The sequence below is a fragment of the Rattus norvegicus genome, chromosome 6 (assembly GCF_021556685.1).
Source record: "Rattus norvegicus strain SHRSP/BbbUtx chromosome 6, alternate assembly SHRSP_T2T, whole genome shotgun sequence".
NCBI lineage: Eukaryota > Metazoa > Chordata > Mammalia > Rodentia > Muridae > Rattus > Rattus norvegicus.
This window is the reverse complement of record NC_141539.1, coordinates 67,565,334-67,589,015: the sequence shown is the minus strand read 5'-3', so window position 1 is coordinate 67,589,015 and position 23,682 is coordinate 67,565,334. Positions and strand designations below refer to the sequence as shown.

The 23,682-nt window shown below is 38.9% G+C and overlaps 1 long non-coding RNA gene and 1 pseudogene across 3 annotated transcripts in view; one reads left to right on the top strand and one right to left on the bottom strand.

The window, feature by feature from the left end:
• LOC148005222 (uncharacterized) overlaps positions 1-19,952 on the top strand; it is a 42,203-nt gene extending 22,251 nt beyond the window's left edge. Inside the window, exons 2-6 of one of the 3 annotated variants that reach the window (XR_015622390.1) lie at positions 9,982-10,094; positions 10,390-10,473; positions 18,883-18,950; positions 19,449-19,585; positions 19,694-19,949. This is a non-coding gene — a long non-coding RNA (uncharacterized LOC148005222). Of the gene's footprint in view, positions 1-9,981; positions 10,095-10,389; positions 10,474-18,882; positions 18,951-19,448; positions 19,586-19,693 lie in introns of all 3 variants that reach the window. The other 2 variants (XR_015622391.1, XR_015622392.1) reach the window with 2 other exon arrangements.
• Dnajb6-ps4 (DnaJ heat shock protein family (Hsp40) member B6, pseudogene 4) lies at positions 7,636-8,704 on the bottom strand (annotated as a pseudogene).
• Positions 19,953-23,682: the final 3,730 nt, after the last annotated feature.

Sequence of the window (23,682 nt, the reverse complement as noted above, 5' to 3'; positions counted from 1 at the left end):
TTTGTTTCCATGACCTGTCCGTTGATGAGAGTGGGGTGTTGAAATCTTCTACTATTATTATGTGAGGTGCAATGTGTGTTTTGAGCTTTAGTAAGGTTTCTTTTATGTATGTAGGTGCCCTTGTATTTGGAGCATAGATATTTAGGATTGAGAGTTCATCTTGGTGGATTTTTCCTTTGATGAATATGAAGTGTCCTTCCTTATCTTTTTTGATGACTTTTAGTTGAAAATTGATTTTATTTGATATTAGAATGGCTTCGCCAGCTTGCTTCTTCACACCATTTGCTTGGAAACTTGTTTTCCAGCCTTTCACTCTGAGGTAGTGTCTGTCTTTGTCTTTGAGGTGTGTTTCCTGTAGGCAGCAGAATGCAGGGTCCTCATTGTGTATCCAGTTTGTTAATCTATGTCTTTTTATTGGGGAGTTGAGGCCATTGATGTTGAGAGATATTAAGGAATAGTGATTATTGCTTCCTGTTATATTCATATTTGTATGTGAGGTTATATTTGTGTGCTTTTCTTCTCTTTGTTTTGTTGTCAAGACGATTAGTTTCTTGCTTTTTCTAGGGTGTAGCTTGCCTCCTTATGTTGGGCTTTACCAATTATTATCCTTTGTAGCACTGGATTTGTAGAAAGATATTGTGTAAATTTGGTTTTGTCATGGAACATCTTGGTTTCTCCATCTATGGTAATTGAGAGTTTTGCAGGATAAAGTAACCTAGGCTGGCATTTGTGTTCTCTTAGGGTCTGTATGACATCTGTCCAGGATCTTCTGGCTTTCATATTCTTTGTTAAGAAGCCTGGTGTGATTCTGATAGGTCTGCCTTTTTATGTTACTTGACCTTTTTCCCTTACTGCTTTTAATATTCTTTCTTTATTTTGTGCATTTGGTGTTTTGACTATTATGTGATGGGAGGAGTTTCTTTTCTGGTCCAATCTATTTGGAGTTCTGTAGGCTTCTTGTATGTTTATGGGCATCTCTTTCTTTAAGTTAGGGAAGTTTTCTTCTATGATTTTGTTGAAGATATTTACTGGTCCTTTGAGTTGGGAGTCTTTACTCTCTTCCATACCTATTATCCTTAGGTTTGATCTTCTCATTGAGTCCTGGATTTCCTGTATGTGTTGGACCAGTAGCTTTTTCCATTTTACATTATCTTTGCCAGTTGTGTCGATGATTCCTATAGAATCTTCTGCTCCTGAGATTCTCTCTTCTATCTCTTGTATTCTGTTGGTGATGCTTGTATCTATGGCTCCTTGTCTCTTCCTTTGGTTTTCTATAACCAGCGTTGTTTCCCTGTGTTCTTTCTTCATTGCTTCTATTTCCATTTTTGATTCCTTCATCTGTTTGTGTTTTTCTGGAATTCTTTCAGGGATTTTTGTGATTCCTCTCTTTAGGCTTCTCCTTGTTTATGTTTTCCTGCGTTTCTCTACGGGAGTTCTTCATGTCTTTCTTGAAGTCCTTCAGCATCATGATCAAATATGATTTTAAATCTAGATCATGCTTTTCTGGTGTGTTTGCTTTGGTGGGAGAATTGGGCTCCAATGATGCCATGTAGTCTTGGTTTCTGTTGCTTGGGTTCCTGTGCTTGCCTCTCACCATCAGATTATCTCTGGTGTTAATTTGTTCTGCTATTTCTGACAGTGGCTAGGCTGTCCTATAGGCCTATCTGTCAAGAGTGCTGTAGACCTGTTTTCCTGTTTTCTTTCAGCCAGTTATGGGAACAGAGTGTTCTGCTTTTGGGAGTGTAGTCTTTCCTGCCTACTGGTCTTCAGCTGTTCCTGTGGGACTGTGTCCTGAGACCACCAGTCAGGTCACTTGGAGCAGAAAAGTTGGTCTTACCTGTGGTCCCGAGGCTCAAGTTTGCTAGTGGGGTGTTGCTTTTGAGCTCTCCGTGAGGGCGGCAACCAGGAGTCCCCGTGCACGCGGGTCCCAGATGGCATTAGGTGTTTTCGTCTGGAGTCAGAAATGTGGGCAGAGTGTAGTCTCTTCTGGCTTCCCAGGCGTGTCTGCCCCTCTGAAGGTTTGGCTCTCCCTCCCACAGGATTTGGGTGCAGAGAACTGTTGATCCGGTCCCTTCAGGTCCCAGCGGTGTCTGGAGCGCGGGGGACCTGCAGCTCCAGTGCCTCTATCTTCCAGTTCCCAGACGCCGTATACAGTTTCTTCTTGGGCCAGGGATGTGGGCAGGGGTGGGCAGTATTGGTGGTCTCTTCCACTCTGCAGTCTCAGGGGTGCCCACCTGTCCGGGCGGTGAGCTCTCTCTCCCATGGGGTTTGGGAGCAGTGAGCTGAGGGCGGGAATAAGCAAGGTTGGGAATCCAGCTAAAAACCGGAAGTGTCTAGTCCCAGAGGAATTTTGCTTCTGTGTGTCCTGAGACCACCAGTCAGGTCACTTGGAGCAGAAAAGTTGGTCTTACCTGTGGTCCCGCGGCTCAAGTTTGCTCGTGGGGTGTTTCTTTTGAGCTCTCCGTGAGGGTGGCAACCAGGAGGGCCTGCACCGCCTTTTCCGAGAGTATAAATTCTAAAAGCCCATCCTTAGTGCCTTCCTCTAGCAAGGCTCCCATCATAACTGTTCTTTAAACTTCTAAAACAGTTTCACAAACTGGGGATCAAATGTTTATGTACATAAGACCATGGGAATCATTTATCATTCAAACCACCACAGACAGCCTGTCTCAATGGAGTAAGGTGGAAAGTGAAGCCAGGCAAAGGGATATACTTCTTTAATCCCAGCACTGGGGAGGGAGAGGCAGCAAGAACTCTATAAATTTAAGGCCAGCTTGGCCTACAGAGTTCTAGGCCAGTGAGGGCTATATAGTGAGACCCTGCTTACAAAACAAACAAACAAAAAAGAAGTGAAGGCTGGTGTGATGGCTGTTCCAGAGATCCTGAGTTCAATTCACAGCAACTATGTGACTGGGACTGGCCTCCATTTCAAAAGAAAGGGTTTGAGAAATCAACCTGCAGCTGAACCTAAGTTGCACCGAAGTTCCAGGAAGAACCATATAACCTGTCTCTGGCCCATACCCCAGAGTTAGTTATTCTCTAGTTACTTCCTAGCAACAGTCAATCAGTATTAGCCTGAGAGTTCCAGATGTACTTTCAGACCGTTTATGATTGTTCACAGTTTTGCTTCAGAGCACCTACCTTATAATAGTCATTCATTAGATGCTTGCCAGGTTGACAACCCTCTTGCTTGCTTGCCATCTCTTATAAAACCTTGTCCTGGTGAGAGCTCAGGGCTTCACCCTCCCATCCTGCTGCATCAGTCTAGGCATGAGCCCAAGCTCAAGCTTGAATAAAAAGACCCTAGGGTAATTGCATTGGAATCAACTCCTTGGTAATCTTTGGGCTTCTTTAACACTATATACACAAAGGAATATATCAAGGTTAATATAAATGAAAAACAAATCAATATAGTCTTGTTTCTGTTTTTAAAAAACTCAATTTGTCTTAAAAAATATTTTCACAAAGGAAACACAAGATCCTTAAGTGAAATGTAACAAAAATTTAGAGAAACGTGAGATTATTCAGGTTCTAGAGTATCAAGAACCTCTCGAGGTAGGACAGAGTCATAAGATATTTTTTTTAAAAAGGAATAAAAGTTGGGTATGAAGCAAACAGCGTATTCACCTTAAGGCCACATTTGAAATGCTGGGAAACAAGTTTAGTGATGAAAACAGGACTCTGAAAAGCAGTTGCAAATTTTATTTAGGTTCATGATTCTCCTAGCGAAACACAGATTGCTACAGTTTAGGTGGAATTTGAGGCTGCATATTGAGCTGCACAGCCAGCTATGAAGAATGAAAACTATATTGCTCTATAAAATGAGTCGATACAAGATTCACTAAGACCTGTAAGTAACACAGAGTACCACCATGCTATGAAGCAGCACTCAGAAAATCTCTATTGAGAGTATTCTAGAAGACTCTAAATTCATGAAAAACCTCTCCCAGAACAATCATAAACAGGGCATACATGTCATTTCCAGGAAGTTGGCCTCAAAGAGTACATGGTAGTAACACAAAATGTCAAGCTTCATCTGTTTCAAATAAGAATTTGTATTTCATCCAACTATGAAATGTTTAGAGCATAATTTTGTGGTGATTTTCCATCAATGACTGAATATTTACTAACACAAATAGAGGTTCTGTGGAGATACAAGGTAAATTTAGGTAAAGTTTAAATTTTGTAACATAACTTTCAAGTGAAGATAATTATTTGTGAGAACATATTTAGAAAATATCAACGGTTTGATTTTAAAACCTCACAAATTAAAAAAAAAATTTTGGAACAGCCAGTGAGTCACTTTTACTATCTCTATGGTTTAAATTTTTTGAGTTTCATTTACTTCTTTTTATTCATTTTTTAAGTGAGAAAGGTAAATGAGATTTTTAATCAGCTCAAACCTCTCACCCCAACCTATTTAAATCTATTAAAAAATGTTTTTCCTTACTTGGTCCCAACTTCCTAATTTCTCCTATGATTTTGGATAAAGCTGATACTTATGTGCATATATGGATAGGCTTTCCAACTGGATATTAATTAGTTGAATTGAAAGGTCTGTGAATTACTCATTTGACTTTAATGATCACCCATCAATTAAATCTGGCCACAACCCAGCATATTTTTCTGGTGATTTTCCTAAATAGTTGAAGTCCTTCTAGGTGCCAGATATGAGTAGGTTCTGGTCTCTATTTCTTAGGGACTCTTAATCACAGAGATTGGTAAGAAAAGAGAAACTACAACAAAGCATGATTTAGTAATGTTATCAATAGTATGTGAAAACAGAGGGATGGACAAAAAAACTTAGGCTTGTATAAAGGAGTAGAGAGGTGATTTCTGAAAAAAATTTTTGCTGATTCTTTGTGAGTTTCACATTATGCAGTCCTCCAATCCCACTCAACTCCCCATCCCCTCATATTCACCCTCTGCCTCTGCAGCTTCTACCTTAAAAGAAAATAAAAGGCAAAACAAAACAAAAACCATCTTGTCATGGGGACTACAGTGTGTCACAGTCTGTTCCACAGTTTTGTCCACACATCTTCATTTGCAAATGTTCATTGCAAGGAGTCATTGGTCTGGTGTCTCAGATATCCAAATCATAAAATGTTAGAAAAGTCAATCAAATAGCTGTTTAATTAACATTACCAAGTAATAGATGTTTCAAATTGAATGATTTTATGGGAATGGTTTGAGCAACTAGAATAGTGTGATTGGCTTGTCTTCCTGTATTCTCTTGAAGACACCTCATATTTTTAAACCACACAATTGCCAAGTCTATTGACCTATTTTTCATAAGGAGTTCTGGTAGTCTCAGTGATTCCATTTTAAACTGGACTAACCAAGGTTACAAACTCAGTAAAAATAACTTCATTTCATAGTTATGAAATTCTAGCCCATGGGACATACTTAAATACAGCAAACTTTTAAAAATAGAAAGCCTGGACCATTCACTAGGCAAACAAAAGATTAGTTCTGAAATTGAGTCCTGCTTCAGTGCCTCTCATTTTGAATTATATATTAGTTAGCCAAGAAAACAAAAATGAAGCTTACACATTGTTTTTCAATGATCTAGAAAAATATTTAATTTGTGTATTACAACTTGAACATTATAATTTATTTCTCAGAAAAATCATGATTTAGTCTGTGATTCATAAGAATTATTTCTTCTTTTTTTAAATAAGAACTTATCAACCTACTTTATAGGTTGGTTCTTCTTGCCATTTTTCTACTTCTGATTAATTAAAATACCTAGCTGGCTGGCTTTTGTGTATTTGCATCTAGATAAACTTTCTCACTTCTCTATTACAGGAGTTTAGTGAATAATATAAACAAAGAGCTATATGTTTCTCTAAGGAAAGATAAAATTAAAATGTTACTGTCTCGAGCAGCATTGGTTAAATTTTGGGGACTCATTTACCTCTTTTCTAACCTAATAGAAATTAAAAGTTCTTGCTGGCACAGTGGCATGTATCTATACTCCCAGCATCTGGGAGGTAGAGCCAGTACCTCAAGGTCATCCTCAGGTACACAATTAAGTCTGAAGTCAGATGGACAACATGGGACTCTTATCTCAAAATTAATTATGAGCTCTTTCCAGAAACGTGGTTATCATACAAATTTTCATTAAATTTTAGGGAATGATCCATGATGCTTCTGAAGGCTTCTATGATCCAGACCTGAGGTCATAAGACTTTAGACTTGATGGGACTTAACTTTATTTTAACCACATATTAGTAGTAACGTCATGATTTAAGTAGCGTTATCTATATTATATTTTGAGTTAATATTTTACAGTCTGTTGAATAGGGTGATAATATATGCCTGCTGTATTACTGTGGAGCTAGGATTAAATGCAGCAGATAGTTTTGAATTCTAATTTATTAGGCCTTACTATTCATTTTATAGCTATTCACGGAATTCTGACTCTGTAATAGAAACTGCTCAGCAAGGAAGCTATGTCATAAAAGCTTATACTCTCGTTTATGAAAGCTAAGTGAGCAAGTAAAGAAAGCAAGGAAAGAAAGAATGGGTAATAAAATTAATTAAAATGTGCTGAAAGACTAAAGAAGAAGATTGGGGCTGCAGAAATGACTTGGACAGTAAAGTGCTAGCTGTGCAAACAGGAAAGTCTGAGTTTGGATTCCAAGCCTCATGTAAAAATCTTGGCATAGTAGCATATCTATATGCCTAATGCTAGGGAACTGTAGTCAGGAGGATCCTGGAGCTAGATTTGTCAAACTGCTCAGTTCCAGGGATGTTCAGTGATAGGTCCTTTCTCCAAAAATAAGGTGAAGAATGATAGATGCCCATTGTACATACTTAAATACAGCATCTATCATTTACATTCATAGACATGTGCACGCAAGCACACATGCATATATCTTAGTCTGGTTTCTATTACTGTGAAAAAAACACCACAACCAAAAGCATCTTGGGAGGACTGGATTTATTTTGATTATATAACCTGATGTGACAGTCCACTGAAAGAAGCTAAGACAGGAACTCAAGTAGGGCAAGACACTGGAGGCTGGGGCTGAAGCTTGCTGTCCATAAGAAAGAAAGCTACTCAGTTTGCTTTTTTTTTTTTTTCATGAAAGAATGCACCAAACACATTTGCGTTTTTTAAAGCAAATGACAAAAACCCAAATTACCAGCTTTTTTTTTTAAAAACCTAAGCTTAATATTACACATTTAAACAATATCAAACTGACGAGGTTGCCAGCATCCATGCACAACTAGAAAACATCCTTAATTTACACTAAACCAGAAATGTATTACCATTGATGCAGTAATAGCTTACATCACTAAATACTGAAAATAAAGTTGAAATATTTCTGTAGATGATTCATCTGGCAAGTCACAGCAGGCTGACACTACTCACAATTCAACACAGTGGGAAGCAGATCCATGCTGGTGTTAAAGACAATCTCGTCCTAGCACTACTAAGGAGTTAGAGGGCTCACCTCAGATGACGTTTTGTTTAAAGCAGAGTGCATACAGAGATTACAAAAAAAAAAAAAAAAAAAAAAAAAAAAAAAAAAGGAAAGGAAAGAAAGAAAGAAAGAAAAGAAAAGAAAAGAGAAAAAGAAAGGTCCTATTTTGTGGTCCCAACAACAAACTCAAAAATCTGACAAATGGGGGCTCCGACGAACTGTATTATAAATACTTTAGATTAGGTACAGTTATACAGAAAGTCGAGTTCGTTTGAAATCTTCAAAAAGAAAAGTTCCTGTTATTCCTCAAATGGTGCTTGTTATGGTTTAGCATTTCTGTTACATGCGTGCGTTGAATTACTCGTTATCCAAGCGTAGCAGGTGCTCCTTACCATTTATCATCAGGGACTTTAAGGGCTGGGGATTTAGCTCAGTGGTAGAGCGCTTACCTAGGAAGCGCAAGGCCCTGGGTTCGGTCCCCAGCTCCGGAAAAAAAAAAAAAAAAAGAATCATCAGGGACTTTAACTGTCCGTCTTCTTCAACTTCTACTCTTTCCTGACCGTTCTCCACAATTCTCTTTGTAGTGATTTTTTTTTTTTGCCATTAACTATTTTAGTTGAAGTTGATATTGATTTGAAGTCGCCCATTCCACTGCCGCCAAATGACGCTGAAGAAAATGAAGTGAGACCCCCATGACCTAGTGACCCGAATGGAGTAAAGCCTGTCAAAAGCAAGAAATCCACTTCCAAAAGAAGGAAATCCACTGAAGGCAGAGAAAAAGGAGCCAGCATCTCAGCTTCTACTTCCTCAGAGACCCCTTCAGTTTCCAAAAAAGTCATCAAATGGGGCTTCAAAGAAGTCAAATGAAAATGGGTCCCTTCCACCAAAAAATTCCCTGAAGACATCATCTGGGTTCCGGAATGTGAAGCCAAACTCAAATGGACTGTCAAAATGACTTCCACCTCCTCCTCCACCACCATTTAATCCTTCTTTGCCATATTTGTCATAGATGTCCTGCTTTTTAGCATCCGGTAACACTTCATATGCCTCAGCTACTCGTTTGAATTTTCGCTCCGCTTCTTCATTTTCAGGATTTTTGTCTCGGTGCCATTTGAGTACCTGTTTTCGATACGCCTTTTTAATGTCCTCAGGTGAGGCATGTCTCTGCACGCCCAGCACTTCATAGTAATCCACCATGTTTTAACAGACCGTTGGAACAAATCCGAGGACGAGGCGGCCAGCGAGGGGGAAGTCAGGTGGCCGGTCTCCTCGCGGCTCTGGCACAGCTGTGCTGGTGGCGGTGGCAGCCTCAGTTTGCTTTCTTATACAACCAAGAACAACCTGCCCAGTGATGGTACTGCTCACAATGGGTTGGGACCTTCTACATCAATCACCAAACGAGAAAATCTCCCAGAGACTGCCCACAGGCTAATTTGATGGAGGGTTTTTCTCAATTTTACCTCTTTCCACATGACAGATGTCAAGTTGACAAAAACTAACCAGTATAATGTAACACACACACACACACACACACACACACACACACACACACACGCACGCACACACACACACACACACACGCACACACACACGGACACGCAAACACACAGAGGACTTTTATGCTAAACCCCACCTTATTAATAAGAACACATTATTTAAATGGTTATATTGTATTTACCCTACTTTGACTAGGTAAATGGAATTATGTACTCCAATATGGTTTGGCCTTCTATATTTTGTATGAACATTTGCTTATCTGTGCTTATTGCTCAGTCAATGGCAATACTTAAAAATCCTACCCACTAGATGTGAGTTTCCTTTGACGATGGTCAACATGTTTGCTATTCTGTCCATTTTTGTCTTCCTGAAGATCTGTATGTTGAACATCCCGTGGCCCTCTAGGCCTACAGAGGTACTGTTGGGCTGGGACTACCTTTACCAACTTAGAGCTCTTCTTGCATCAATTCTGAATAGATGAATTCTTCAATTCTCTTTTGATTATTTCTTTTTCTACATCAACTAGATGACAAATTATCATCTAAAAATCATTCTGGAAAATAATTCTATGATGTTCTTATTTTTCTATCATCCATTTTACAATAGTATTTTTAGTAAGTGTGGTGGTTTGAATATGATTGGCCCAGGGAATGGCACCATTAGGGGGTGTGGCCTTGTTAGAGTAGGTGTTGCCTTGTTGGAGGAAATGTGTCACTGCAGGGGTGGGCAATAAGACCCTCCTCTTAATCACGTGGTAGCTAGTCTTCTCCTAGCAGCTTCAGATGAAGATGTAAAACTTTTAGCTCCTCCTGCACCATGCTTCCACCTTGATGATAATGATCTGAATCTCTGAACCTGTAAGCCAGCTGGAATTAAATGGTGTCCTTATAAGAGTTGCCTTGGTCATGGTGTCCATCCATAACCAGTGAAACCCTAAGTATCTAGTAGAGGCACTTTTTTGAGAGCTTAAATCAAAGAATTCTACCTCAGAAATCCTTCACACTTAGAATTTTCAGATCATTAATTTCTTGTCTGCTTGCTTACATTGTAGCCATTAAGAAGCTAAAAGTCATTGAGCTGAGAACTCACTTTGTTGCCCAGGAATGTGATTCTCTTGCTTTAGCCTCTCAACTGGAACTACAGTTGTGCATCATCACAATCCAGGTTTGGTAGTTTGAATAAATATGCCCCCCCAAGGGGTTGGGGATTTAGCTCAGTGGTAGAGCGCTTGCCTAGCAACCGCAAGGCCCTGGGTTCGGTCCCCAACTCTGAAAAAAAAATAAAAAAATATAAAAAAAATAAAAAAAAAGCCCCCCCCCCATAGGCTCTTAGGGAGTGGCCTTGTGGGTTAAAGTAGATGTGCTATTGTTGGAGGAAGTGTGTCACTAGGGGGCAGGCTTTGAGATTTCATCTGCTCAAGCCGGGCCAGTGGTTCATGGTCACTTCTTGCTGCCTGTAGATCTAAATGAAGACCTCTCGGCTACCTCTCCAGCACCATATCTGCCTGCCATGCTTCGTGCCTTTGAATATAATGGACTGAACAGTAAGCCACCCCCTATTAAATGTTTTCCTTTATAAGAGTGGCTGTGGTCATGGTATTACTTCACAGCAATAGAAACTCTAAGACACCAAAGGAAATGCTCTTTTTTTGATTTTCTTTTCTTTTTTTGTGTGACTATTTTGCTACATGTTTAAAATCTTATTGTGCTGTAATTATTTTGTTTTCAGTGTGCCTTGGTAAATACCTATTGCCATTCGCCATTCTAGTCACACAGTAGGCTATTCCATTGGAAATACATGTTCTTTTGTATAAAATTTTTCTTGCATTTTTTTCTTTTACTGTTTTGATCTATTTTTCTCTTCCATTTAAACAATGCCCATTATTTGGTGTCTTAGGGTTTCTATTGCTTCAGTGAAACACCATGACCAAAAAGCAATTTGGGGAGGAAAGGGTTTATTTGGCTTACACATTCTATATTGCTACTCATTATTAAAGAAAGCCAAGACAGGGATGAAAACAGGTCAGGAACCTGAAGGCAGGAGCTGATGCAGAAGCCATGGAGGGCACTGCTTACTAGCTTGCTCTGTTTGCTGGCTTAGCCTACTTTCTTATAGAATTCAGAATCACCAGTCCATGATGGAACCACCCACAATGGGCCTGGTCTTCTCCCATTGATCACTAATTGAGAAAATGCTTTACAGCTTGACCTCACAGAGGCATTGCCTCAACTGAGGCTCCTTCCTCTCTGATGACTCTAGCTTGTTTCAAACTGACACAAAACAAGCCAGTGCATTTGGATATCGAATCTCCTGGATATAGTTTTGAGTGCTACATAATAACAGACTGCATGGAAATTTTCATGGAAAAATTTCATGGAAATTTTAACAGTAAAAGTCCTATTGTTTAGTGCTGAAGCTGTGAAAACATAAATTACATTATGCACATAGTTTTGGTGACACAGGTGTGAACAAACTCCCTACATTAGCAGTCCTGTAAGAGTATAGCACATAAAATTATTATATATAGATAGTAGTAGATAGTATATTTATATAGTACTGGACAATGATAATGAGTATGTTGCTGGCTTATGTCCATATACAAAAATTTTAATTGTGCTTTCAAAGTGCATTTTTCTACCCAACCTATTTCACTTAAAACAGTATGCTGAGCTTTGTTGGAAGCAGCTAAAAACACTAATGTTTATTACAGTACATAAAATTTATTGAACACATAGAAACCTTATTGACTAGCTGAATAATCACTAAGTTTGTGTAATTATATTCTACCATGTTTGTACAATGATGATGGAATGGCCTAACGATGCAGTTCAGAATACATGCCATTAAGCAATGCCTAGCTACAATAGTTTTCTAGAGCTACTGTAAATAAATACCGAAGATTGGGTGGCCGAAGCAATGGGAATTTTTTTCCTCAGTGGTTTTTGAGAAGTGTTTAGGTCAGATCAAACTGCAGTAACAGAAAGACGAGGAATTCCTACAAATGATGAAGATGTTAATTTCCCTTTTCTCAGTGTTTTTTTGTTAACTAGAAGAATTTTTTTCTTATAAGATTTCCAGGGCTAAAAATTATATGATCTAAATAGGTCAAATACATAGTCTCAACATAATTAATCAGTTGGTTTATTTCTTTTAAGTTATAACTATATACTCTATTTCCTCAAAGTTGTTAGTTACAGAGTTAAACTTAATGCAGCTCATTGGAGGTAAGGCTAACTCAACTTGTGTCTTCAGAAATTTGATTAGGAATGCTGTCAAAACATGAAAACTGGTAGTGCCTTGATACATTATTTTTCCCCTATTAGTACAAGCTAGAACAGAAAGAAATGGTCATGGTAAGCAATTTCAGTACATCATCAAAGGCTTTATTTTGTGTTCCTGTGTTCATGTACATGTATGAGCCTAGGCAAGAAGTGCTTAACAATTAGGCTAGGCTGACTAGACAGAGTGTGCCTGTTTCCATCTCCTCAAAGCTGGGATTACAAGCCTGTACACCACTGCACCTAGCTTTTTATTGTGAGTCCTGGTATCAAACTCACTCTCATGCTTGCACAAAGAGCCCTTTACTAAGACATCTTTTCAGCTCATAAGACCTTTTTTTAAATTTTTTTATTTTATTGGATATTTTCTTTATCTACATTTCAAATATTATCCCCCTTCCAGGCTTCCCCTCTGAAAACTCCCTATCCCATTCCCTCATCCCCTGCCTCCACGAGGGACTTTCCCACCCATCCACCCTCTCCCTCCCATTCTCTGCCCTGGCATTCCCCTACACAGGGGCATCGAGCCTTCACAGGACCAAGGGCCTCTAAGTTTCATGTGTGCAACATCTATCTATATATTCCTCTGAAGTGTACTTCCATTTTTTCACTTGAAATTCAAAGAACTCAGATATTTTTCTCTTTATTTCAATACACAACCACCTTATTTTTGGCTACTTCCATTTATTTGCCATTTCACTAAAGACAAACAAATTTAAATAGGAACATGCTGCTTTGTTCCCACCACTCTGAATTTGGTGTGTAATCAAATCCATTTCATACTCTACACATTTTGGATTTACTTTAAGCTCTAATACCCAGTGACTATTGTTTAAAGATTTTATTATAGATTCCATTTGATATTGGTACTTATAAAATGCTGCCTTTTGCACTGTTAGAACTTTTATTCGGGTGAGTGCACATATGCTACTTAGTTATTGAAGAGTGGGCTAACTTGATTATTACTTAGGAAAAAAAATCTTATTTTGTTTACACTTTTTCTTATATTGGATATGTTTTTATTTACATTTCAAATATTATCCCCTTTCCCGGTAAACCCTCCAGAAACCTTCTACTTGTATGAGGCTGCTGTTCCCCCACCCACCTACCTCCCACCCCTGACATTCCTGTACACCAGGGCATCAAGCCTTGACAGGACCAAGGGCCTCCCTGCCCATTGATGCCCCCACACAGTCATCCTCTTCTACATATGCAGCTGGAGCAATAGGTTCATCCCTGTGTAGTCCTGGGATGGTGATTTACCCCTGGGAGCTCTATGGGGTCTGGTTAGTTGATATTGTTCTCCTTATGGGGTTGCAAACCCCTTCAGCTCCTTCAGTCGTTTCTCTAACTCCTCCATTGGGGACCCCACTCTCAGTTCAATGGTTCACCTCTGTATTTGTCAGATTCTGGAAGTGCCCCTCAGGAGACAGCTATATCAGGCTCCTGTCAGCATGCACTTCTTGGCATCAACAATATTGTCTGGGTTTAGTGGCTGTATATGGGAGGTATCCCTAGGTGGGGCAGTATCTGGATGGCCTTTCCTTTAGTTTCTGCTCCATATCTCCTCCTGTGAGTATTTTTGTTCCCCCTTCTAAGAAGGACTGAAGCATCCACACTTTGCTTCCTTCAGCTTCCTGTGGCCTGCGAATTGTATCTTGGGTAATTTCGAGCTTTTCAGCTAATATCCACTTATCAGTGAGAACATACCATGTGTGTTCTTTTGTGATTGGGTTACCTAACTCAGGATGGTATTTTCTAGTTCCATCTATTTGTCTAAGAATTTAGTGAAGTCATAGCTTTCTTTTTTTCTGTAAAGAAAGAAGATGTCTTCCATCTTTATTAAATTGGGTATTTCTTATTTACATTTCAATTGTTATTCCTTTTCCTGGTTTCCAGGCCAACACTCCCTAACCCTTCCCCCTCCCTTTCTATATGGGTGTTCCTCTCCCCATCCTGCCCCCATCACCCCCCTCCCCACAACAATCCCGTTCACTAAGGGTTCAGTCTTGGCAGGACCAAGGGCTTCCCCTTCCACTGGTGCTCTTACTAGGCTATTCATTGCTACCTATGAGGTTGGAGCCCAGGGTCAGTCCATGTATAGTCTTTAGGTAGTGGCTTAGTCCCTGGAAGCTCTGGTTGGTTGGCATTGTTGTTCATATGGGGTCTCAAGCCCCTTCAAGCTCTTTCAGTCCTTTCTAAGATTCCTTCAACGGGGGTCCCGTTCTCGGTTCAGTGGTTTAATGATGGCATTCGCCTATGTATTTGCTGTATTCTAGCTGTGTCTCTCAGGAGAGATCTACATCCGGTTCCTGTCGGCCTGCACTTCTTTGCTTCATCCATCTTATCTAGTTTGGTGGCTGTATATGTATGGGCCACATGTTGGGCAGGCTCTGAATGGGTGTTCCTTCTGCCTCTGTTCTAAATTGTGCCTCCGTATTCCCTGCCAAGGGTATTCTTGTTCCCCTTTTAAAGAAGGAGTGAAGCATTTTGGTCATCCTTGAGTTTCATGTGTTCTGTGCATCTAGGGTAATTCAAGCATTTGGGCTAATAGCCACTTATCAATGAGTGCATACCATGTGTGTTTTTCTGTGATTGGGTTACCTCATTCAGGATGATATTTTCCAGTTCCATCCATTTGCCTACGAAATTCATAAGGTCATAGTTTTTGATAGCGGAGTAGTATTCCATTGTGTAGATGTACCACATTTTCTGTATCCATTCCTCTGTTGAAGGGCATCTGGGTTCTTTCCAGCTTCTGGCTATTATAAATAAGGTTGCTATAAACACAGCAGAACATGTGTTCTTGTTATATGTTGGAGCATCTTTTGGGGATATGCCCAGGAGTGGTAGAGCTGGGTCCTCAGGTAGTACTATATCCAATTTTCTGAGGAACCCTCAGACCAGTTTCCAGAGTGGTTGTACCAGCTTGCAATCCCACCAACAATGGAGGAGTGTCCTTTTTCTCCACATCCTCGATAGCATCTGGTGTACCTGAGTTTTTGATCTTAGCCATTCTCACTGGTATGAGGTAAAATCTCAGGGTTGTTTTGATTTGTATTTCCCTGATTACCCAAGATGTTGAACATTTCTTTAGGTGCTTCTTGGCTGTTCAATAGTCTCCAGTTGAGAATTCTATGTTTAGCTCTGTAGCTCATTTTTTAAATAGTGTTATTTGGCTTTCTAGAGTCTAACTTCTTGAATTCTTTGTATATGTTTGATATTAGCCCTCTATTGGATGTAGGATCGGTAAAGATCTTTTCCCAATCTGTTGGTTGCCGTTTTGTCCTAATGACAGGGTCCTTTGTCTTACAGTAACTATGCAGTTTTATGAGGTCCCATTTGTCAATTCTTGATCTTAGAGTATAAGCCACTGGTGTTCTATTCAGGAAATTTTCCCCTGTGCCCATGTGTTTGAGGCTCTTCCCCACTTTCTCGTCTTTTAGTTTCAGTGTATCTGGTTTTATGTGGAGGCCCTAGATCCACTTGGACTTGAGCTTTGTATTAGGCAATAAGAATGGATCAATTTGCATTCTTTTACATGCTGACCTCCAGTTCAACCAGCACCATTTGTTGAAAATGCTGTCTTTTTTCCATTGGATGGTTTTAGTTCTTTTGTCAAAGATCAAGTGACCATAGATGTGTGGGCTCATTTCTAGGTCTTCAATTCTATTCCACTGATATACCTGCCTGTCTCTGTACCAATACCATACAGTTTTTATGACTTTTGCTCTGTAATACTGCTTGAGGTCAGGGATGGTGATTCCCCCAGAGGTTCTTTTATTGTTGAGAATAGTTTTCACTATCCTGGGTCTTCTGTTATTACAAATGTATTTGCAAATTTCTCTTCCTAGCTCTGTGAAGAATTGAATTATAATTTTGATTGGGATTGCACTGAATTTGTAGATTGCTTTTGGCAAGATGGCCTTTTTACTATATTAATCCTGCCATTCCTTTATATCTTTCAAGGTGAAAAAATAGTATAAAATTTAATACCAACTATAAAAAATAGTATTTAAATAATTTTAAGGGAGAAATGTTCACTGTAGTATAAAATCCATATTTTCAACTCAGCCCATCTTGAAAAATTCACTTTATTGATAAAAATTTATCTATACATCTAAGGGTCACTTACATTTTCAATTACATTTCCCCTAACTTATCATCTATTTTCTTTTAAATATTAATGTAACCTATGTCAAATGCCAGAGATACAGAATGAGTTTTTAATGACATAATATCTATCTCTGGATGATTATAAAAGAATAAAAGAATTCTAGTATGCTCCTTTTAGGTAATATATTAAAAGAAATTAAGAAAAGGGAATAATGATGTACTTTGGCATTTCCCTTAACTTATTTAAGTTAAAATATAAGTGCTTAAACATATGTTAAAAACTTTTAATACATTGCATGTATTTTACCTGTCAGTTTTAGTTCCTTATGTGGACACATTGTCATTCCACTTTTATTGTATGTATGCAGACAATCCCTTGTGAATTATATATAATGATAACCAAAATAAGGTTTGGTATCACAATGCTGCAAGAGGTAACAACAACCACAACTATAAACACACACACACACACACACACACACACACACACACATCACTTATGTTTATTTACCCCTTGATAGAAAAACTATCTTGTTCACAAATTTAGTATCAGATGTAACATGTTTTCTGGAATACAGGGCTTCACAGAAGCCTTTGGCATGAGCATATGAGAGGTGCGGGAGGCGGGGGGAGCTATTAAGAATGGAAGCCTGAAAAAGGATCTTTGCTCTAAATGATTGATTTCAATATAAAAGTGTAAGTTAGTGTTTATTTTGTTTTGTCTAAAAGATGCTGGGTTCATGGAGAGAGTTAAGTGAATAAACGCACTATGATGCATGGGTGTGGAGTTAATCACCATTTTAACTAGACCCTGTACATTCTTTGTGAAGATGTTATAGGAACAGTATTATTTATTTAAGACAGGGTCTCACTGTGTAGCACTGGCTGGTCTGAAACTTACTGTACTGGCTGGTTTTGTGTGTCAACTTAACACAAGCTGGAATTATCATAAAGGAGCATCAGTTGAGGAAATGGCTCCATGAGACCCAGCTGGAAGGCATTTTCTCAATTAGTGATCAAGGGTGGAGAGGCACCCAGCCCATTGTGGGTGGTGCAGTTCCTATGCTGGTGGTTTTGGGTTCTATAGGAGAGCAAGCTGAGAAAGTCAGGGAAAACAAGCAAGCCAGTAAGTAACATTTCCCCATGGCCTCTGCATCAGCTCCTGCTTCCTGCCCTGTGTGAATTCCAGTCTGGACTTCCTTTGGTGATGAACAGCAATATGAATGTGTAAACTGAATAAACCCTTTCCTCCCCAACTTGCTTCTTGGTCATGATGTTTGTGCAGTAATAGAAACCCTGACTAAGACATTTACTATGTAGACCACACTAGCCTCAAGCTCACTGAGATCTATCTGCCCCTGACTCTGGAGTGCTGTAATTAAAGGTAGGTATCATCACATACCTGTTAAAATCTAAATTTATGACTTCTCGGTCTTTTGAATATGATTATGTCTAAGTCCTGGGTGCTTGGAACAGAACCATGTATGTGCCTATAACTGATTAAAGGTGGGTCTTTGTTCATAAGGTTTCTCTGAAACACAGTTGTCGTGTGAGTACTTCAGATTTTCTTCTATTCCTCAGATATACTTGAGAAATGTTTGACATGGGAGTAGTTCTCACATTACAACTACTGTTTGTGAATCTATACTAGCTTTGAGTCTACTTTCAGTTTGATAGTATCAGGCCATCCTATACAGTGCTTGTTGGTTCTTTGTTCCTATCTTAGTGGGCACTTGCAAGCTCAAGCAGAAGCATGAAGCTAGAGGAGCTTGCTTCCAAAGAGGCCAGTGTAATATAAATATAAAAACTAATGAGATAGCTGGGCTGTGTCCTATACCATGTAGCCATTTCCCACTCTGTTCACTGGGTGCAATTTCAGCCTGTGAAATCTTATCCAGCAATGTCAATTCCCAAGTTTTCTCCTTTCACTGGTGTGTGTGTATGTATGTGTGTGTGTGTGTGTGTGTGTGTGTGTGTGTGTGTGTGTATATATATATATATATATATATGCCGGATTGACTCAATCTGTCTCTTGAAATTTGGCATTATAAAATTTGAGAAAACCAACCAATAGTGGTACTCAAAGCTATGGGCTCACAATGTCAGGGTCCTGTTTGTAAAACCATAGAGTGGAACAGGTGCCATTTAGGAGGAAGTAGCTATCTAGACTCTCACTTCACAGAAGAGGAGGGAAGTTCCTGTTATAGAGACTAATGAGACTGTAGAACACTTTACCCTGTTTCCTCTTTACACCCTGAGTCCTAAGAATTCTTAACTGTCTCATGCAAATTCCCTGTATTTGCCATCTAGCAATCTACTCATGCACACTCTTTTCAGTCCTGTCTTCCTCCCTTTCATCCATCTATTCACATAATTTGTCCTATTTCCGCTCAGAATCTGAGGCACATTTACTCTAATATTTAGATGTTCACAAAGTTGTAAGGACTATGCATAAATCCTAGGAAATATTTTGATATTAGAATGCAAGTGTTTGGAGCAAATCTGTAGCTTATTTTATCTCACATGACAATAACTGAATTCCACCCACATTTTCACAGGGTTGTTGAGGTGGTACTCAAGGAATCAAAACACTAAGACTACTACTCCCCACCACATTTTGATGAAGGTAGTAATAAATTTCAAATTCTGGGTCTATTAGGCCTCAGTGAATAAATACAGGAGTATAAATATAGTGTTTGAGTTTTGGTATAAGACCATTATAAAGAGAATTCAAGTAACAATGTTAGTATGTGATATTTCTATAGCCTTTAAAGTTTTTAAATAATTTCACATTTTATTCAATGCTTGCAACCTCTGAATAAAGAATTAATTGTATTTCAATAAGAAAGCTGTCTGAGTGAATTAAGGAAAACAGGCTAAGACAAGATGTACTTTTAAGGCATCTGGGAGGATACTTAAGCTGAATAAAAGAAATCTGAATCTCAAATTAACCACTTGCATTACTTTCTTATTGCTGCTGTTAAATATAGTGGATTAAAACAATAGAAATATTTTTATAGTTCTTTAGAAGTCAGGGATAGGGTGATAGTGGAATGTATTTCATTCTAGAGGGAGAATATATCTGTTTAGATTGTGCGATGAACTGGATTCCTTTCTGTTTTAGGAATGAGGTCATCACTTTTTCTGATGCTGTAGTCTGAGAGGTGTTTCTAGTTTGTGGATGCTGCCATGTTCCTCAGTTTCTCCTTCCTGCCTTCAAAGTTAGCAAAGTGGATTGAGTCTTCATATTGTATCTCTCTGGTAAGAAGAGGTTCTCCAATTGCATTAGTTACTTTTCTCATTGATGTGAAAAAAAAAAAAACCTGACAAAGCAACTTAAGGGTTTATTTTTGTATGTCCACTTTGAAGGTACAGTTCGACATGGCTGGGAAGGCATGGTGGTATCCAGAGGTCTGCAATATCAACTACATCTGCAGAATATCTTTTGTTTGCCTTGTAAGGTGACATCTACTCATCCTGGAGATCAGAGTATGACATCTTGATGGGGATTCATTATTCTGAGTAATATAAAGCTTTATTTCATTAGGTTATTCACTTTTTATCAACCCTTTCAAATGTAATCTCTACTCCTTTATTTTTTTCCTCAACATAGAAATTTTATTAATTATTTGGTAATTTCATACAGTGTACCTAGTGCTTCCCATTCCTCCCAGGTCCACCCTCCCAACTTTTTACTCCCACAAACACCACCAAGTCCAATTTGTGTTACTCATATGCTCATTGGAAATGACTAAACTTCCAGGGCCCAGCCTCTTAAAGAAAACTGGGTCTTTCCTGACTCCCACCCCCAGCCAGAAGCTATCAACTTTGAAGAACTACACTTCAATACTTGTATCAAAGTTTTTAAGGACTCTCTTTAATAGATCTCTGTCTGGACTTTATTTTGGGCAGGGATTCTCACAGAAGCCTTCAATAGGTCTCAGTCTTAGGAGTCTGCAGATGGCAGCACAAGATATTAGCAATGAAGAATGGTAATTATGATCCATATGGTTTTCTAGCAGCAACTCAGATCACGACACCAGCATGGCCTACATGGTAATACAGACCACAGAAGTTTTTCGAGGAGACTTAATCCAGAAAATGAACCATTCTTCATCTCCAATATCTTGTTGTTCAGAGTCATGGTGATTGTACAGTGTGGCAGCATGTTAGGGGTAGGACCTGCTAGAAATCCAGGCTGTTGAACTCCAATCCTGCCCTGGGCCTGGTCATCCTGCCAGCTCTGGAGTCCCCAATCTCCCCTCCTCAGTCAGGTAAGCACTTCCGACTGCAGCAGTGGCAGAGGCTCCACTGTGTTGTCTAGTGGCAACACAGGCTTAGCAGGTAGCAATGGGGACAGGCAGGCCTACTGGTAGCCCCAGTCTCCTAGCTGCCCAAGAACTAGGCCCTATTTGTTCCTTATGTGCTCCTTCATGCATTGTATCTCACTTCTATACTTGCTGCCACGGTGTTTCTAGTTCACTTTCTTTCTAGTGAAACCACTTTTTAAAAGCATCTTCCTGTAAGACCTTCCCTTTTATTTTAGTTGTTCGGAGATATTGTCAGCTCTGCAGGCTCATCCTCTGCTGTCATATCTCCCCTTGAAGCTTCCATGGTCTCTCAGGCTCCTTGGACCTGTCCTGAGATCACACAGGTTCTGGTGGCCATGACCATCTTGAAATCTCTTTCTCTGACTTTTTTTTAATGGCATGAGATATTAACAAGCATCTTAATTGTTAATTAAGTTAATGACAAAGCACACTCATGGCTGCAAAGGGAGAAGACGAGCATCTGTCTGGTACTTCTCATGAATACACGAATCCCATGCATCAGGATCCCACATGTACTCATTTAACTTACTTCTTTAAAGCCCCTATCTCTAAATATGGACAGTTGGAGATTAGCGCTTTCAAACGGGTATTTGGGAGCCCAGTTTAGTCCATAGTTAAGCATGCTTATGATTTTCTCTGTGAAGCACATGATGACAAATGAAATCAGAAGGCTGAGGTAGGAGAGGGAAGAGTTTGAAAAAGAATTAGAGAGCAGTTAAACACTCACTAGAGAAAAAGTTAACACTACCATTTGAAGTTAACTGTAGTCATTTGTTTAGAATCAAATCTGGACATTTCTGTGATTTCTTCCAGTTAGGTAATCTGATGTTACAGGAAAAATAAAAAGAGAGGGAAAAAAACAAAAGAAAGAAAAGATATCTGAATCCAACCAGGAACTGAACTTAGACGAATAAGAATAAAAAGAAGCATAATGTTTTATAGGACAAGTGATCGTGAGTAGCAATGAAGAAGATGATATAAATAATAGTTTTAGTTGTCTAATTACACATCCAAAAATTACAACCTTAAAAGAAATACTTTGCCCACAGTTTTGTAGAGCAATGTGAGAAGTGCTCAGAGAGGTTTCTCTCTGCTGCATTGCTGTCATTTAGAGCAGCCTGTACTTTAGAATCAGTTGTCTTTACAGCCTATGAGGAATGGACTTTTCAATGTTATGGAGGTGGGGGACTATCTTACATGGCATCTGACCATCTAAGAGCTCCCAAAGGACATGGAAGATAACAGGATAATGAAAGGAAAAATCTGGAATTGTCGGTGTTGCACTTGTAACATTCTACTGATATAATCAGTCACAGAGCCTACCCAGATTCAAGGAGGTAAAACAACTCTATCTCTAGATAGAAGAACTGTAAAGTCACATTATAGAAGAACAAAGAGGAGTGTAACAACAGAAAACAACCCTAAAAGCCCACAATACAGTGAAAGAGGGAGCTATAGATATAATAATGACAATGATATAAAAAGTACACAAGTGCTGTCATGGTGTTACAAAACAAAGCCCAGGCCAGGTATATCTTTCTACTCAAAGAATTCTACAGGCAGAGGCAGGAGGATGGATGGTAAAGTTTGAGATTATCTTGGGTTACATAGTAAGATCATGTCTCAAAACCAATATCCACAAAACCCAAAGCCCTGTATAAAATAGACAAGAAACAATTTTGACTTAAAAACAAAAATAAAATCTCATTACAGCCAAAGTGTGTGTGTGTGTGTGTGTGTGTGTGTGTGTGTGTGTGTGTGTGTGTGTGTAGTGGCTGAGGTTAGAGAATAAAATGAGTAGACACAGGGATGGTGTATTTGTCTAGTGTGTTTGGGAAGTACTAGGAAATCTAGCGTGGGTAGAACACAGGATAAACACAAGGATAGATCACAGTCATAATGGCAAGGTTGGCTTTTATTTAATAAAACTAAAAGGCAGTTAACAATATGTGCAAGAATGACGAAGTGGTTCCTGTAATAGTCAAATAAAAAATGAAGCAAGTCCGAATTTGAAAATAAAACTTATGGGGCTGGGGATTTAGTTCAGTGGTAGAGCGCTTACCTAGGAAGCGCAAGGCCCTGGGTTCGGTCCCCAGCTCCGAAAAAAAGAACCAAAAAAAAAAAAAAAACAAAAAAAATCCTTATGGTTTTCTTGCAGTGAAGAGACACAGTGACCAAAGCAACTCTTACAAATGAAAACATTTCATTGGGGCTGGCTTACAATTTCATTGGTTTAGTTCATTATTGTCATGGTGGGAAGAATGGCAGTGTGCAGGCAGACATGGTGCTGGAGAAGCAGCTGAGAGTTTTATATCTTGATCCATAGCATTTGGGAAAGAACCAGTCTAACTGATCTGCTAGGCCTAGTTTGAGCTCAAGCCCACACCCAGTAACAGGCCTACTTCCAACAAGACCACACCTACTCCAATAAGGCCAGTCTTTCTACAATGTCACTCCATAAGAGCCTATGGGGTCATTTTCATTTAAACTACCACAGAGATTAACTGGGTTAGATTGAGAACATCCTTGGTTTATTATAGTCAAGACAAGAAAATATCTTATTTTAGCCTATTAAGTTTCAAGGAACCCAGCTAGATTTATGCCTATTCAGGAAGAAAATGATATAACTAAAAGAAATAGGAAATTAATATGATATTAACACTTGTAAGATTATTTTTGTATTACTTAAATTGTATATCAACAGAATGTAATGTGGAAACAGTTTGCTTTTGCTTATAGTCACCAATAAAACAGTGTGTGTGTGTGTGTGTGTGTGTGTGTATAGGTGTATATACCAACTGATTTTAGTATCCTGAAGAAATGAAGTCCAGTATGGTTAAAAATAATCAACATCCCACTTACAAAACATTGTTATTTGGGAACAACTAACATTTATTGAGCACCTCCTATTTTCTAAGTTGCCTATTTTCTATAATGTAACATATTTGTTATATTATAGAATTTTCAGAACCATCAGTCAATAGTGTTTTCCATTGAACAAAAATCTAAGAATGAGACCAATACCAC